We start from the raw sequence: 18,509 nt of genomic DNA on the forward strand, positions 1-18,509 counted from the left end.
ATAATCTGTCCTCCAACTCTGTTCCCTTAATAGATGCTAAGGAGAAAGAAAGCTATGAGTTAAAATTGAAAAATCTCTTTCTAAACTCTGACACTTTGGGGCCCAAAAAGCACTGTCTTAGGATATATCTAACACAAAACAAACATCATTGTCAGAAGGCATCTTCTGCAATTCCATATTAGGCTGCCTCAAGCATTTTCATACTGACAGCTGGGTGTAGCCACCACTACACAACTGATATGTCCAACGCCCAGTGGTGGGACATGCTGCACTCTGCCAGACCCAGGTGTTTGATTAAACAGAAGTATGGCACTTGCTCAGTGCAGCAGAGGGCCAGTTGAAAATCGGCACAATCTGCTATACTTGGAAAAGTGAAAATAACCCTAAACAAGGAAACTACTCTTCTCAGAGGGGCAGTGAGGATATGGGGAGTGTGGTGACTACATGAGGTATATCCCCTGGGCTACTGGAACTTGATAGAGGGTGACAGATTATTGGCAGGGTTTTATAAGTGTCTGAATACTTGTATAATTAGTGGTTCATAGTTAGGAAAATTTTAATTATGTATATATTTTTCCTGGAAAGAATACACTTGCCTCAAAACTGAAAAAAAAATTTATGAGAATATTACGACATTGTGATGAAATTTGGGTATTACTGAAGAAGGCAAATATGGTTTTTGCTGTATAAAAGATACCAAATACAGGGCTCAGGATATAGCCCAGTAATGGAGCACTTGCCTACCACACTCAAGGTCCTGGTTTAAATCCCCAAGAGTGAACACACACACACACACATGTACAGTCATGAGTCACAATGACAGAGCTAAGGTTGTGTGAACATTATAGAGTGTACTTACATAGATCTAAATGGTATGGTTCAATCAATTGGCATGACTTCTTGATGAAATCTAGAGAGGTAGTAATTTTGAGATGTATGAAGCTGCTGCTTTTGTAACATGTAATACTATTTTACAGTAAATTTTATTTTTTCACAAATAGCCATATGCTCTAAAATAGTGGTTTAAAATAAAACAGTAATACACAAATCATTTGTATAGTTGTTTATTATCATCATGAAGTATGTGATGCACATAGTTATTTGTGCTATACTTTTTTTTCCCCCTTTGGTACTGGTGGATTGAACCAGGGGGGTGCTCAACCACAGAGCTACATCCTCAGCCCCATCCACTTTTTGAGACAGGGTCATGCTAATTTGCTTAGGGCCTCACTTAATTGCTCAGGCTGGCTTTGAATTTGGGATCTTCCTGCCTCAGCCTTCTGCGCTGCTGGGATTACAGGCGTGCACCACTGTACCTGACTGTGCTATACTTTTATATCACTGGCAGTGCAGTAGTTTAGTTTGTTTACATCAGCATCACCATAAATGTGTGGGTAATGTTTTACAACTATGGCTATGATGTCATGAAAGATTTTTCAGCTCCACTATAATCTCATGGAACCACTGTGGTATATGCAGCCCAGGCCTGACTGAGACATCATTGTGCAGAGAGTAATTGTATACAGAGTTTCAAGCTACCTTTCTTCATGTCATAAAAAAATGTGTTAAGCACCTACTATGTACTTTATTCTAATTGTTATGGATACTGTAGTAAATTTAAAAAATGGGAATGATAGCAGCTAGTTGAAGCCAATATCAGATATTGGCTGTAGAAATTGACAATTCATGTTTTATTACCCCAAGAGATTTACCAACATGTTACATTTACTTCCCCCCAAAAAGAGTATATTTAACCACCATGGCAGATTGAATTATTGTTTAAAGTTTACTTCTTTTTCATATAGTAATACATTAATTATCCTTTTCCATGTAACTACTTTAAAAACAATTTTGAAATATAATGCATATATTAGAAATTCAACTATTATATATGATTTTTGATAAATTTATACAATAATAGAACTATTACCACAATATGGTTTTAAAACACTTCCTTTACTCCTTGAATTTCCCTTATGCTGTACGTAATCAATCCTCCTCCCACCCCTAACCCCAATAACCATATCTCTATTGTTTTCCTTTTAAAAAATTTTAAGAAATGGAAGCATATAATATATATTATTTGAGATTTTATTTCTTTCATAATGACTAATAATGGTTTTAAGATTCCTTCATATTGTTGCCTATACCAGACTCTACTCCTTTTCATTGCAGAATAGTATTCTACTGTATTTGATATACTTCATTTGTTTATTTATTTCCCAGTTGATTAATATTTGGGTTGTTTCCATATTCAACTACTAAAAATAATGTTATTCTGTTTACCAGCAAATATCTGTAAGTCTTCATTTCTCCTGAGTCAATAGTGAGGGAAATGCAGTGTTGAATGATAAATATATGTATGACTTGTCTAGAAATTACTATACTATTTTTTCAAAGTCAGTGTAACATTTCACATTCTCATAGGCACTGTACAGAAATTTGAGTCTGTCCATATCCTTATCAACTTGATATTGTCAGACTATTTGGTAATAGCCTTTCCAGAGGGTCTCTAATGGAATTTTATTACAGTTTTAATTTGCGTATCCCAAATGTTTCCATCTTTTTATGTGCATCTGTGTTCTTTAGGAACAATTTCTTGTAGTTATATTTCTTTTCTAGTGATACCTTTGCCTGGCTTTGATATTATACCATCCCGAAAAGATGGGAAGGGATACCTCCCTTTTATCTGAAAACATTTGTATAGGATTGGTATAATTTCTTGTCTAAATGTTTGATAAAATTTATTATTGACACCTCTAGACTGGGCTTTTCACTGTAGGCAGATTTTTAATTACTAATTCAGATTTATTCAGATTTCTTCTTGAGACAGTTTTGGCAGTTTATATCTTTTCAAGATATTTCACTTAAATTGTATAGTTTGTTGGCTTAAAGTTGCTCATAGCATTTCCTTATAATTCTTTCCTGAATGATCTGTTTGATGTTCTTTATTTCATTACTGATTTTGTCAATTTCCTTTTTCCCTCTTTTTCTTTTTTCTTTTTTGGTTAGCATAACTAAATGTTTATCAATCTTATTGATCATTTAAGTGAAACAAATATTTTGTGAATTTTGTCTATTTTCTCTGATTTCTATTTCATGTATTCTTCTCTTGGCTTTATTATTTACTTTCTCCTACATGAGGTTTGATATGCTCTTCTTTGTAAGGTTTCTTGAGTAGAAACTTAGATTGTTGCTTTTAGAACTCTTTCTTATTCAATTTAAGCATTTGAAGTTATAAGTTCTAAGCACTGATTTTTACTATAGCTCATATATTTTAATAAACTAGGTTTTTCATTTTCATTCACTTAAGTATATTTTATAATTTACCTGATGATTTAATTTTTTACTTATCTTTTTTCCAAAAGTATGTTGTTGAAATTCCTTGCTTTCTGTTGTTTTCTTTTCTTGTTCCTTTTTCTTGCTTTCATCAGAAAATATATTTTGAGGCTTGTTTTATGACTTATAATATATAGGACATATTTCATGTGCACTTGAAACTGAATGTGTATTCTGGTGTTGGTTAGACCATTGTATATATTATTTAAGTCAGATTGGTTGATAGTGTTACTCATGTCCTGATTTTCTTTTTTTTTTTTTTTTTTATTGTAAACAAATGGGATACATGTTGTTTCTCTGTTTGTACATGGCGTAAAGGCATACCATTTGTGTAATCATAAATTTACATAGAGTAATGTTGTTTGATTCATTCTGTTATTTTTTCCCTTCCCCCCACCCCTCCCACCCCTCTTTACCCTCTATACAGTACTTCCTTCCTCCATACTTGCCCCCCTCCCTAACCCTAACTCTAACCCTAACACTAACCCGTCCCTCCCCCCCATTATGTGTCATCCTCCACTTATTAGCGATATCATTCGTCCTTCGGCTTTTTGAGATTGGCTTATCTCACTTAGCATGATATTCTCCAATTTCATCCATTTGCCTGCAAATGCCATAATTTTATCATTCTTTATGGCTGAGTAATATTCCATTGTATATATATACCACAGTTTCTTTATCCACTCATCAATTGAAGGGCATCTAGGTGGGTTCCACAGTCTGGCTATTGTGAATTGAGCAGCTATGAACATTGATGTGCCTGTATCTCTGTAGTATGCTCATTTTAAGTCCTTTGGGTGTAGGCCAAGGAGTGGGATAGCTGGGTCAAATGGAGGGTCCATTCCAAGTTTTCTAAGGAATCTCCACACTGCTTTCCAGAGTGGCTGCACTAATTTGCAGCCCCACCAGTAATGTATGAGTGTACCTTTCTCCCCACATCCTCGCCAACACCTGTTGTTGCTCGTATTCTTTTTTTTTTTTTTAAGTTTCTTTTTTTTTCTTTTTTTTTTTTTATTGTAAACAAATGGGATACATGTTGTTTCTCTGTTTGTACATGGCGTAAAGGCATACCATTTGTGTAATCATAAATTTACATAGAGCAATGTTGTTTGATTCATTCTGTTATTTTTTCCCTTCCCCCCACCCCTCCCACCCCTCTTTACCCTCTATACAGTAGTTCCTTCCTCCATACTTGCCCCCCTCCCTAACCCTAACTCTAACCCTTCCCTCCCCCCAATTATGTGTCATCCTCCACTTATCAGCGATATCATTCGTCCTTTGGCTTGTTGAGATCGGCCTATCTCACTTAGCATGATATTCTCCAATTTCATCCATTTGCCTGCAAATGTCATAATTTTATCATTCTTTATGGCTGAGTAATATTCCATTGTATATATATACCACAGTTTCTTTATCCACTCATCAATTGAAGGGCATCTAGGTGGGTTCCACAGTCTGGCTATTGTGAATTGAGCAGCTATGAACATTGATGTGCCTGTATCTCTGTAGTATGCAGATTTTAAGTCCTTTGGGTATAGGCCAAGGAGTGGGATAGATGGGTCAAATGGTGGTTCCATTCCAAGTTTTCTAAGGAATCTCCACACTGCTTTCCAGAGTGGCTGCACTAATTTGCAGCCCCACCAGCAGTGTATGAGTGTACCTTTCTCCCCACATCCTCGCCAACACCTGTTGTTGCTCGTATTCTTGATAATCGCCATTCTAATTGGGGTGAGATGGAATCTTAGGGTGGTTTTGATTTGCATTTCTCTTATTACTAGAGATGTTGAACATTTTTCCATATGTTTGTTGATTGCTTGTAGATCTTCTTCTGTGAAGTGTCTATTCATTTCCTTAGCCCATTTGTTGACTGGACTATTTGAATTCTTGGAGTAGAGTTTTTTGAGTTCTTTATAGATTCTGGAGATTAGTGCTCTATCTGAAGTATGATTGGCAAAGATATTCTGCCACTCTGTAGGCTCTTTCTTCGCATTGCTGGTAGTTTCCTTTGCTGCGATAAAGCTTTTTAGTTTGAATCTATCCCAGTGGTTGATTCTAGCTTTTACTTCTTGTGCTATGGGAGTCCTGTTAAGGAAGTCTGGTCCTAGACCAACAAGGTGAAGATTTGGACCTACTTTTTCTTCTATAATCTGCAGGGTCTCTGGTCTGATTCTGAGGTCCTTAATCCATTTTGAGTTTAGTTTCGTGCATGGTGAGAGATATGGGTTTAGTTTCATTCTGTTGCATATGGATTTCCAATTCTCCCAGCACCATTTGTTGGAGAGGCTATCTTTTCTCCATTGCATATTTTTGGCCCCTTTGTCTAGTATGAGAAAATTGTATTTATTTGGGTTTGTGTCCGTGTCCTCTATTCTGTACCATTGATCTACCTTTCTATTTTGGTACCAATACCATGCCGTTTTTGTTACTATTGCTTTGTAGTAGAGTTGAAGATCTGGTATTGCAATACCCCCTGTTTCACTCTTTCTGCTAAGGATTGCTTTAGCTATTCTGGGTTTCTTATTCTTCCAGATGAATTTCATAATTGCTTGCTCTATTTCTGTAAGGTACACAATTGGGATTTTAATTGGAATTGCATTGAATTTGTATAGCACTTTAGGTAGTATGGCCATTTTGACAATATTAATTCTTCCTATCCAAGAACATGGAAGATCTTTCCATCTTCTAAGGTGTTCTTTAATTTCTTTCTTTAGTGTTGTATAGTTCTCATTGTAGAGGTCTTTCACCTCTTTTGTGAGATTGATTCCCAAGTATTTTATTTTTTTCGAGGCTATTTTGAATGGGGTAGTTTTCCTAATTTCTCTTTCTGAAGATTCATCACTTATGTATAAAAATGCGTTGGATTTATGGGCATTGATCTTGTAACCTGCTACTTTATTGAATTCACTTATGAGTTCTAAGAGTTTTCTGGTGGAATTTCCAGGTTCCTCTAAATATATAATCATGTCATCAGCGAACAGGGATAGTTTGAGTTCTTCTTTTCCAATTCGTATCCCTTTAATTTCTTTGGTTTGTCTAATTGCTCTGGCCAGAGTCTCATGAACGATGTTGAATAAAAGTGGTGAAAGAGGGCATCCCTGCCTTGTTCCAGTTTTAGGGGGAATGCTTTCAGTTTTTCACCATTTAGAATGATATTAGCCATGGGCTTAGCAGAAATGGCCTTTACAATGTTAAGGAATGTTCCCACTATCCCTATTTTTTCTAGTGTTTTGAGCATGAAGGGGTGCTGTATTTTATCAAATGCTTTTTCTGCATCTATTGAAATAATCATGTGATTCTTGACTTTAAGTCTATTAATATGGTGAATTATGTTTATTGATTTCCTGATGTTGAACCAACCTTGCATCCCTGGGATGAAACCCACTTGATCATGGTGCACTATCTTTTTAATATGTTTTTGTATGCGATTTGCTAAAATTTTGTTGAGAATTTTTGCATCGATGTTCATTAAGGATATTGGTCTGAAATTTTCTTTCCTTGATGAGTCTCTGTCTGGTTTAGGTATCAGTGTGATATTGGCTTCATAGAATGAGTTTGGGAGGGTTCCCTCCTCTTCTATTTTATGGAATACTTTGAGAAGTATTGGAATGAGCTCTTCTTTAAAGGTTTTGTAGAACTCGGCTGAGAACCCATCTGGTCCCGGACTTTTCTTTGTTGGTAGGCTTTTGATGACTTCTTCTATTTCAGTACTTGAAATTGGTCTATTTAAATTGTTTATGTCCTCCTCGTTCAGTTTAGGCTATTCATATGTCTCTAGAAACCTGTTGATGTCTTCGAAATTTTCTATTTTGTTGGAGTATAGATTTTCAAAATAGCTTCTAATTATGTTTTGTATTTCAATCCTGTCTGTTGTGATATTTCCTTGTTCATTCCGAATTTTAGTGATTTGGGTTTTCTCTCATCTTCTCTTTGTTAGTGTGGCTAAAGGTTTATCAATTTTGTTTATTTTTTCGAAGAACCAACTATTTATTTTGTCAACTTTTTGTATTGTTTCTTTTGTTTCAATTTCATTGATTTCAGCTCTGAGTTTAACTATTTCCTGTCTTCTACTACTTTTGGTGCTGTTCTGTTCTTCTTTTTCTAGGGCTTTGAGCTGTAGTGTTAGGTTGTTTATTTGTTGAGTTTTACTTCTTTTATTAAATGCGCTCCATGAAATAAATTTCCCTCTAAGTACTGCTTTCATAGTGTCCCAGAGATTTTGATATGATGTTTCTTTGTTCTCATTTACCTCTAAGAATTTTTTAATTTCCTTCCTAATATCTTCTGTTATCCATTCATCATATAATAGCATATTGTTTAATCTCCAGATGTTGGAATAGTTTCTGTGTTTTACTCTTTCATTTATTTCTAACTTCAATCCATTATGATCTGATAGAATACATGCTAGTGTCTCTATCTTCTTGTATTTGCTAACATTAGCTTTGTGGCATAATATATGGTCTATTTTAGAGAAGGATCCATGTGCTGCTGAGAAGAAAGTGTATTCGCTCTTGGTTGGATGGTATATTCTATAAATGTCCGTTAAGTCTAAATTATTGATTGTGTTATTGAGATCTATGGTTTCTTTGTTCAATTTTTGTCTGGAAGATCTGTCCAGTGGTGAGAGAGGCGTGTTAAAATCACCTAGTATTATTGTGTTGTGGTCTATTTGGTTTCTGAAATTGAGAAGGATTTGTTTGACATACATAGATGAGCCACTGTTTGGGGCATAGATGTTTATGATTGTTATATCTTGCTGATTTATGCTTCCCTTAAGCAGTATGAAATGACCTTCTTTATCCCTTCTGACTAACTTTGGCTTGAAGTCCGCATTATCGGAAATGAGGATGGATACTCCAGCTTTTTTGCTGAGTCCATGTGCATGGTATGTTTTTCCCCATCCTTTCACCTTTAGTCTATGGGTATCTTTTTCTATGAGGTGAGTCTCTTGCAGGCAACATATTGTTGGATCTTTCTTTTTAATCCAGTCTGCCAGTCTATGTCTTTTGATTGATGAATTCAGGCCATTAACATTCAGGGTTATTATAGAGAAATGATTTGGTTTCCCGGTCATTTGGTTCATTTTTAAAATTTTGTTTATTTATTTGTTTGACACAACTTGTTTCCTCCTTTATTTGACAATTCCTTTAGGATAATTCCTCCCTTTGCTGATTTGCTTCTTTGTTTTTCATCTCTTCCTCATGGAATATTTGGTTGAGAATGTTCTGTAATGCTGGCTTTCTTTTTGTAAATTCTTTTAGCTTTTGTTTATCATGGAAGGATTTTATTTCATCGTCAAATTTGAAGGCAAGTTTTGCTGGGTATAAGATTCTTGGTTGGCATCCATTTTCTTTCAGGGCTTGAAAAATGTTGTTCCAGGCCCTTCTAGCTTTTAGGGTCTGGATTGAAAAATCTGCTGATATGCGTATTGGTTTCCCCCTGAATGTAATTTGGTTCTTTTCTCTCACAGCCTTTAAAATTCTGTCTTTATTTTGTATGTTAGGTATTTTCATTATAATGTGCCTTGGTGTGGGTCTGTTGTAATTTTGTGTATTTGGAGTCCTATAAGCCTCTTGAACTTGATTTTCCATTTCATTCTTCAGATTTGGGAAATTTTCTGATATTATTTCATTGAATAAATTGCTCATTCCTTTGGCTTGTTTCTCTAGGCCTTCCTCAATCCCAATAATTCTTAAATTTGGCCTTTTCATGATATCCCATAGTTCTTGTAGATTCTGTTCATGATTTCTTACCATCTTCTCTGTTTGTTCAACTTTGTTTTCAAGGTTAAATATTTTGTCTTCAATGTCTGAGGTTCTGTCTTCCAGGTGTTCTATCCTATTGGATATGCTTTCTATGGAGTTCTTAATTTGGTTTATTGTTTCCTTCATGTCAAGGATTTCTGTTTGGTTTTTTTTCAATATCTCTAACTCTTTATTGAAATGCTCTTTTGCTTCCTGTATTTGCTCTTTTAACTGTCGATTGGTGCGATCATTCAATGCTTGCATTTGCTCTTTCATCTCATCGTTTGCTTCTCTGATCATTTTAATTATGTACATTCTGAACTCCTTTTCTGTCATTTCTTCTGCCATGCTGTCATTGGGTTTTATTGATGTACCGTCTAGATTTGTTTGCAGCATTTTCTTTCCTTGTTTTCTCATATTGTTCAGGTATCAGTGGACCGCTGAGATATTGCAGATTTCCTCTATTGACTTACAATGTCCCTGAAGATTTCTATATATATCCCCCCTTAGCCTTCAGTAGGCTGAAGTCTTGGAGGAAGTTGATAATGCGGTGCTCCACAAGGAAGCTGCCTCTCTAGGAGTGGTGGCCTTCAGGTGGGGTATAATCCCTGCTAGTGGGCAGAGGTGCCTCCACTTGTTGACCAATGGTCATCCAAAGGGGACCTAGGCTGCGGGCTGAGGCAAGGCCTGTTTGGGCCTGAGTCTCTGGTTTTACCGTCCTTGTGGGGAAACCTCACCCAGCAGGGAAGACTCACCCGGTGGGGAGGTCTCCCTGGTCAGTTCCCTCCTAGAGGTTCCCCTCAATTTACAGCTACCGCCTGGGCTGGGCTGTCTTCCTCTGCTAAGTTCCCAGGGGCCCGACCCTACCTCCTGGGCCTGGGAGCCTCACCCTTCGCAGATGAATCTCCTTAGGCTGCCCCTCCTCAGAGAATCTGCCCCCAGGCCTGGAACCTTCGCTCCGCCCTAAGCCTGTCTCTGTGCGGCTCTTCCACCTAGAATCCTCCTAGATCCTGGGACCCTGCTCTGCACCTAATCGCCTGGCTGTGCGGCCCCTCCTCTGAGCAGCCACCTGGGGCCCCGAACAATCGCTCTGAGTCCCAGAGACCCGCCACAGGCCTCTTCCTCCAGACAGCCGCCCAGTATTCCGGTGCGGTCACTAGGAGTCCAAGAAACTCACTTCGTGCCTCCTCCTCCCACCAACCACGCGTAGCCCTGGGCAATCAATCACTCCGAGTCGAAGTGACCCTCCCCATTCCTCCTCCTTCTCCAGATAACCCCCCGGGGGTTCAGGAGCAGTCCCTCTGAGTGGCTCTGAATCCACGTGACCCGCTGCACGGGTCCTCTGGGCAACCGCCTGGAGCTCTGGTGCGGCCACTCAAGACCAATCGTCCCTCCACGCTTCTCCTCCAGGCAGCCCCCCTGTGTTCAGGAGCTGTCCCTTTAAGTCCAAACAACTCACCACTCGCCTTCTCCTCTGAGCAGCCGCCTGGAGCGCTAATGCAGTCACTGGGAGTCCAAAGGACCCGCCGAGCTCCTCCTCCTCCTCCTCCTCCTCCTCCTCCTCCTCCTCCTTCTCCTACTCCTCCGGGCAGGCCCCGGGGTTCAGAAGTGGTCAGAGTCCAAACAGCTCGCCACGCAGCCCCTCCTCTGGCAACCGCCTGTAGCTCTGGTGTAGTCACCCGAATCCAAGCGGCCGCGCTCCTCTTCTTTCTCCTCGTCCTCAGGGCAGGCCCCGGGGTTCAGAAGCGTCGTTCTGAGTCCAAACAGCTCGCCGCGCGGCTTCTCCTCTGGCAACCGCCTGTAGCTCTGGTGTAGTCACTCCAAATCCAAGTGGCCACGCTACTCCTTCTCCTCCTCAGGGCAGGCCCCGGTGTCCTGAGTCCACGCAGCTCTCCTCGCCACTCCTCCCCTGGGCAGCCGCCTGAGCCTCAGTGGTTGCTCCGAGTCCCAGCGCTGTGCCGAGCGGCCTCCTCTACGATGCTCCCAGCTGTCCGAGTTCACTGCTCCAGCGGGGGGAGGGGCGTCTCGCTGGCAGTTCTACTTCACAAAGTTTCCTGCGTTCTGGGACCACCGTCCCATCCGGGATGCCTCCCCAGGGGGTGAGAGTCACCCGGCTGCTTTGAGTTGGTCCCAAGCGTCTCAATATCTCCTCTTTTGAATCCTGAGTCCTGGAGCAACATGAAATGCAGCCACCCTCTAGGCCGCCATCTTGAAACCCCCCCTCATGTCCTGATTTTCTATCTAGTTCTATCAATTATTGAGAAAAGACTATTAAAATGTTTACTACAATATTGAATAGTCTATCCTTTAATTCTATATTTGGGGGCTTTGGTACCAACTTTGGTAAGTTTATGTACTTACAATGCTTTTCCTCCTAAAGTACTAAAATTTTTATCATTATGAAGATTTTCTTTGTCACTAGAATTATTTTTATCTAAAAGTCTACTTTTGTATTATAAAAATGTATTTGTATTCTTGTATTAATAAAGCAGCCCAGACTCCTCTATTATGTGACTGTTTGCTGGCACCATCTTTGCTCTGATCCAGGGCAATGAGTCCACTATAATGTCAGAATCTTTTACATGAGCAAAGAAAATGAACAAATCTCTGTATTTGTAGTTATAGGTGACCATTAGTTCCCCTTAAAGAACTATTAGTGATTGATCTTTTGAACAAATCCACTGTACCCTCTGAGAGAAATTTTCCCCAGGTTTATAACATGTGGTAAAGTGAAAACAGCTTACTAAAGTGTCTTCCAGTCAACAGTGGGAGAAAGATACTTTCCAGCAATTAGGCAAATCTCAACGCAGATACACAGAAAACAAGGAAATAAAATGCCTTCGAAAGTCTATAATCCCCCAACAACTGAGTCCTCAGATGTTGAAATGGATGAAATGCCAGACACATAATTTTTAAAAGTTTATGATTAAAATGATTAAGTTACTAAAAGAAGATATGAGAAATGAACTAAGAGAGAAAAATGGGAAGTAAAAGATCATTTTGATACAGAGATAGAAATTCTTTAAAAGAACCAAATACATATTCTGAAACAAAGCAATTCAGTTCTTAAATAGCTATTGTTTGTTTTTTACATTCTTTTACTGTAAATGTGTTTTTTAATATAAAGTGTCTGTTGTAGACAGTTGGAATTTGCTTTTTCCTCTGTATTTTAACTATACTTTAAAAATTATTTTCCTAATAATTCTTCTAGGGATTACAATACACAACTTCCATTTATCATGCTTTGGGATCATCATCATTATCAGTGTTGCTACAGTATATTTCTACTCTATCATCTCACATTAATGCTGGTACCAACATACACATTACACCAATACATGTAATAAAACCACCAAAAGATAGCATGATAGATGCTGCTTCAATTAGTCTTTGTTTCCAAAGTAGCAAGAAGAGAAAAAAAGGGTAGTCTTTTATATTTTCCATGTATTTAACATCTTCATTACTCCTTGTTCTTTCTTGTAGAATTAAGTCACTTTTGGGTGTTCATGATCAATGTAATCCTGATAAAACTATCACTTTCACCAAACAGTGGGGTGATGCTGCTCCCATGCGTTCCGAAGCCAATGAGCTACACATTACCAAAATTCTTACTCAAAATTCTTGCAGTGTTTCCAGGAACAAATACCTCTCAATTATTACCTGTCTCTGGTCAATTTCTATAGCCCTGAAATGTTTGTTGTAGAAAAATTTGTTCAGGTTTATATTTTGATTCTACAGAAAGGATTTACAGTATCATAAGCTAGAAATACCTCTGTTATATGGTCTGTAGTACCTCTCCCTGAAGTAGTAAGTATATTTCAATGTCCCATTGGCATTCAACTTAGCCATGTGACTTATGTTATCCAATGATATATTAGCAGAGGATTTAAATGTAGTCTCGTGATTTGGCTTGGCTCTTGCACTCTTATTACGCATCATCAAAAGAACATGCCTTAGATAATCACTGTCCCTAAAATAAAGAAATATGAAGCAGATCTATAGCCAATATTTAGCCAGTCAAGTCCCGCTAAGATCAGCCAAGTTCAGCCAAACCCCACCTAAAACCATAACTAACCTACATACATAAAAATTTTAAAAATAAGTACTATTATAAGCAACAAAAATATTTGGCATTGTTATTTAGCAATGTTGACTTATGGAGTCATCTAATAACAAATGATACTCTATCTACTCTGTCCCACATCAGCTATAAAACAAAATAGTACCTGCTTTTTACCATCTGTTCAGTGGATCAAAGATGAAGGGTAATGTCTAGGCTACAAGTATCACTGAAGGCACAGAGATAATAAAACAGTTGGCATAGATTGATCATGGAATTATTTGTCAAGAGGGGACAATGGATTAGTATAAACCTTAAAAAGTCATTTACCTCTGAGAATTATTAACACAAAAGTACTGAAGTCCATGAAAAATTCAATTGTGTCTTTTGTGAGGTTAATTGATAAGTTTAGATATAACTCAGCCTTCCTCTATTACTCCGGCATTACAAAACAAACTATAAACAACAATACATTCTAAACTCCCATTTTATTGCAAGACCCTATATAATTTGCACATAGACAGAACTTCTTGAGCAGCTTCACCAAGTCAGTACAATTCAGCAACATCCAAAACAGAATACCTATAATATCAGAAAGCAGCACAAGGAGTCTTAGAATTCCTCACTTGAATGACAGAAGTCAGCAATAAATAGCTGTTTATAATGCAATGTGATATGGATCATGGTAGATATCTCTGTGTTAGAGAGAAATGCCACTTCAGATCTAAGAACATTAACTTAAAAATCCGTTCTCTCACCAGCATCATAGGGAATATTGTCAGTCTTGGCACAGAGGTAGTCCTTATATTGATGTACCACTGGAATGTGTGTATGCAGAGAATGAGAGACAGCAGGACACTCAAGGAGCTATTGTATAAGAAAACCGATGTCGAAAAAAATCACAAGCAAGGAGAGAAAGATAAATGTTATAAAAACATAGTGAAGCACAGCATCAAGCTACGCAATGGAGCTTTGGACTACTGGGAAATAGCAGCAGTATACAAAACAGCCCTAGCTGCATTGTAAAGAATGTGAAGAAAGCCATCAGGTGAATAGCTAAACAATAGGCTACACTGCTGACCCAGGATCAGGTTTCACATGTGCATAGTTTATCTATATTTGCCTACTTTCACACTTGAATATAACAACTGTGACTTGTACCCACAGCATTATCTTTGAAAACAAAAGCCAATGGAATAATTCTAGCTGTAGTGTATCAACCCCTCATATTTTATATGATTTTCTCAATAGTATACATAAATTCTGATGTCCTTTGAAAACGCAACACACTGCAGGTAATACAATTAATAGGAAATGTTCTGGCAGTCATAGACATTGTGCCCATAACAATCCAGAAGCCAAAAAGGTCTCTGCCCCTGAAAAGAAACCAGCCACAAAAAAGCTCATGAACTTCATCCACAGAAGTAGCAGAGACTCCATGAACCCTGTGACCTACAATTTGTTAAAAGCTTACAAATATAATAACATGCTCATAAGCTCTTTCTAGAAAATGATCAAGTTTTCTTAATTTGTAAGGAGGATCCACATTGCACTGGGAAAAACCTAAAGGTATCCCTAAGAGGCAGTGACAAAAACTCAAAAAAAAAACATACAAATCACCAATTATAATCACACATTAGCCAGAGGCCATTTTGTGTGAGAGCAATAATCCTTTAAGATTCACTAACTCTGGCATTTGCAGGCAAATGGATGAAATTGGAGAATATCATGCTAAGCGAGATAAGCCAATCTCAAAAAACCAAAGGAAGAATGATCTCACTGATAAGTGGATGATGACACATAATAGGGGTGGGAGGGGGCAAGAATGGAGGAAGGAGGGACTGTATAGAGGGAAGAGAGGGGTGGGAGGGGTGGGGAGGGAGGGAAAAATAACAGAATGAATCAAACAACATTACTCTATGTAAATTATGATTACACAAATGGTATGCCTTTACTCCATGTACAGAGAAACAACATGTATCCCATTTGTTTACGATAAAAAAAAAAAAAAAAAGATTCACTAACTCTGGACTGGGGTGCTCAGTGGCAGAGTGCTTGCCTGACATGTGCAAGGCACTGGGCTTGATCCTTAGCATCATATTTAAAAAAAAAAAAAAAATGAGAGGATCCAAGATGGCAAACTAGAAGAAGACTGCATTTCTTGTTGCTCAGTGACTAAAGATTCAAGCAGAGAAAATATTTTTTCTCTTCAAGGCAGTCCTCGCTGCCCATAGACCCCCTGCTCTTTGCCCGTTTGTCCACAGTGAACACCAGCCCTTTGCTCAGTATATAACCCATCTTTTGCTTGCAGATCACTCGCTGACCTGGGTCGACCACCTGCTGGTTGCCCTTTTGGCTGCCCATTGTCCACTGCCACATGTCCACCCACTGAACACCAGCTATTTGCCTGCAGACTGCCCACGGACCACTGGCAGAGAGCCTGCTGCCCCTCACTGCCTGGAAGTCCATTGTCAGGGTACCCACAGGTTTGGTTATATGTGGCCTCCATCATCTTGGGACACTGGCCAGGGCCTGGGAATTCAGGACCAAGGATCCTGCAGGTTTGCTGTCACCACTGCCACCATCTCAGGGCACAGCTGTCTGTCTGGGAAACCTGCCAGGGTCTGGAGATATATTGTCAGGGTACCTGCAAGTCTAGTTGCACCTGAGGTCTTCCTGTTGGATGTGCTAGTGGCTGCCATCTGTTTGCCTCTTTGTAAGTTTGTTCCGATGTGTGAGTGCATCCTTGGTGGTCTCTCTGCAAGTTGAAATGGCATCGAGATCTTGGGATTGCAGCAAGGCAGAGCCTGGGGAAGCTGAAGCCCAGGTCTATCAGATTGCAGCTGAGACTATGTGGGCCAGTCTGGGCCTGGCACACCTGTGGAAAGTTCGAAACTGGGGGCAGTTCCCCAGGGGGAGTACAGGTTAAAGAAACTGGAGAAAATTGGGCTGTCTCCTGCTCAGTGAGTACTGAAGTGCACAGGGATGGAAGGGGCTGGCTACAATGGATAGGAAGTCTGGAAGAGAGCATGAGGATATCTTGCTATCAGCTCACCCAGCCAACCAGTCCAGCACCCACTGGATTGGAGCTACGATCAAACTTCAGACAACCCCACCTATTGGCAGAGAAGGGAAGCTGAAAATTTTGAAAGCCAACAGAAGCAATTGGTCAATTTTCCATAGAGGCCCTTTTTCTTTTCTTTTTTCCCCTTTCTCTCACATCTCTACTCTCTTTGAATCCAAATATATTTCACATATCAATTTATTGAGGAGTGGGATTTCTAAATAGTATATTACAGTTTGATTGTGTATTCTTTTATTTTTTAAATTTTTAAAAATTTGTATATATTTCCTCTCACCTATCTGTCTGCCTGGATTCTCTTTCTCACTTCTCTCATGCTAACATCCAATCTCTATTAATTCCTCCTTCATACTTACTATAAATTTCTATCTCTATCTTCTCTCCTTCTCATAAACATCACATGCCACACTAACTCTTTTCCCTCTTTGTCCATCATTTCAAATAGCAAACTTACTGTTTATATTGTAGACTATAATTGAATAGATCATCTCTGTTTATTGTGGCAAAACTGTAGATGCCTCAATAGGAGCTATTTGGTTTAAAGTTGTATATTGTTTTCATTGGGTGCTGTTAATATTGGTCTCCCCCTTGAAGGTGTGGTGCTGGAAACCTTCAAGGGCACTTTAAGACAACAGGATAGAAACTGTACTGCCTCAGATTCATACCTCTAGATGGGAAGATACACAAACAACATGGGAACAAAGAACCTCAAACAAACCAAGATGTTCCAACAATAGAATACATAGACAACACAGTAGAGGAAATATCAGAGAAGTAATTTAGAATATACATAGTTAAATTAATCTGCAAAGTAAAGGATAGTATAAGGAGTAAAATCAAAGAGAAAATACAGGAAGTGAAAGATCATTTCAATGAAGAGTCAGAGATTGTGAAAAAAAAAAAAGCAGAAATCCTTGAAATGAAGAAATCAATAAACAAAATTATAAATTCAATAGAAAGCATCACCAATAGACTAGATCACTTAGAAGATAGAACCTCAGGCAATGAAGATAAAATATATACTCTTGAAATAAAGTTGACTGTACAGAGGAGGTGCTAAAAAACCACGAACAAAACTTCCAAGAAATATGGGATAACATGAAAAGTCCAAATTTAAGATTTGTTGAAATAGATGAAGGCATGGAGATACAAACCAAAAGAATGCACAATCTTTTCAATGACATAATATCAGAAAATTTCCCAAATCTAAAGAATAAAATGGAAAATCAACTACAAGAGGCTTAGAAGACCCCAAATATACAAAACTACAGCAAACCTCCACCAAGGCACATTATAATGAGAATAATTAACATACAGAATAAGGATAAAATGTTATAGGGGGAAAACCAATTTGGATCTCAGCTGATTTCCCAACCCAGACCCTCAACTACAGGAGATCCTGGAATAACATACATCAAGGTTTGAAAGAAAATGGATGCCAACCAAGAATTTTATATCCAGCAAAACTAAGCTTCAGATTTGAAGATGAAATAAAAATCTTCTATGATAAATAAAAATTAAAAGAATTCACAACCAGAAAGCCTGCACTACAGAACAACATTCTCAGCAAAATATTTCAAGAGGAGGAAATGAAAAAGGAAAAAAAAAAAAAAAAACTAAATCAGCAGCAAAGGGAGGAGCTACACTAAAGTGAAAGTCAAAGGAGAAAGTCAAGTGAAAAACCAAAAATGTCCAGGAATACAAATCATATCTCCATAATAATGCTGAATATTAATGGCCTAAACTCATCAATCAAAAGATATAGATTGGCAGACTGGATTAAAAAAAAAAAAAAAAAAACAACAATATGCTGTCTTCAAGAGACTCACCTCCTAGGAAAAGACATTCACAGACTGAAGGTGAAACAATGGGAAAAAATTTATCCCTCACATGGACTGCATAAACAAGTGGGGGTTTCTATACTCATATCAGAGAAAGTGGACTTCAAGCCAAAGTCAATCAAAAAGGATAAAGGAGGACATTTCATACTGCTTAAGGGATTCATACATCAACAAGACATAACAATCATAAATATATATGTCCCCAACAATAGAGCTTCTATGCACATTGAACAAATCTTTCTTAATTTCAAGAATCAGATAGACCACATCACAAAAATAGTGGGTGACTTTAACACACCTGTCTCACCACTGGATAGATCTTCCCAACAAAAACTAAACAAAGAAACTAAATAATACAATTAATAATTTAGACTTAATGGACATGCATAGTTTTTCATCCATTATCGAGCAAATACATTTTCTTCTCAGCAGTTCATTGATCCTTC

The sequence above is a fragment of the Sciurus vulgaris genome (genome assembly GCF_902686455.1).
Source record: "Sciurus vulgaris genome assembly, chromosome: 5".
Lineage (NCBI taxonomy): Eukaryota > Metazoa > Chordata > Mammalia > Rodentia > Sciuridae > Sciurus > Sciurus vulgaris.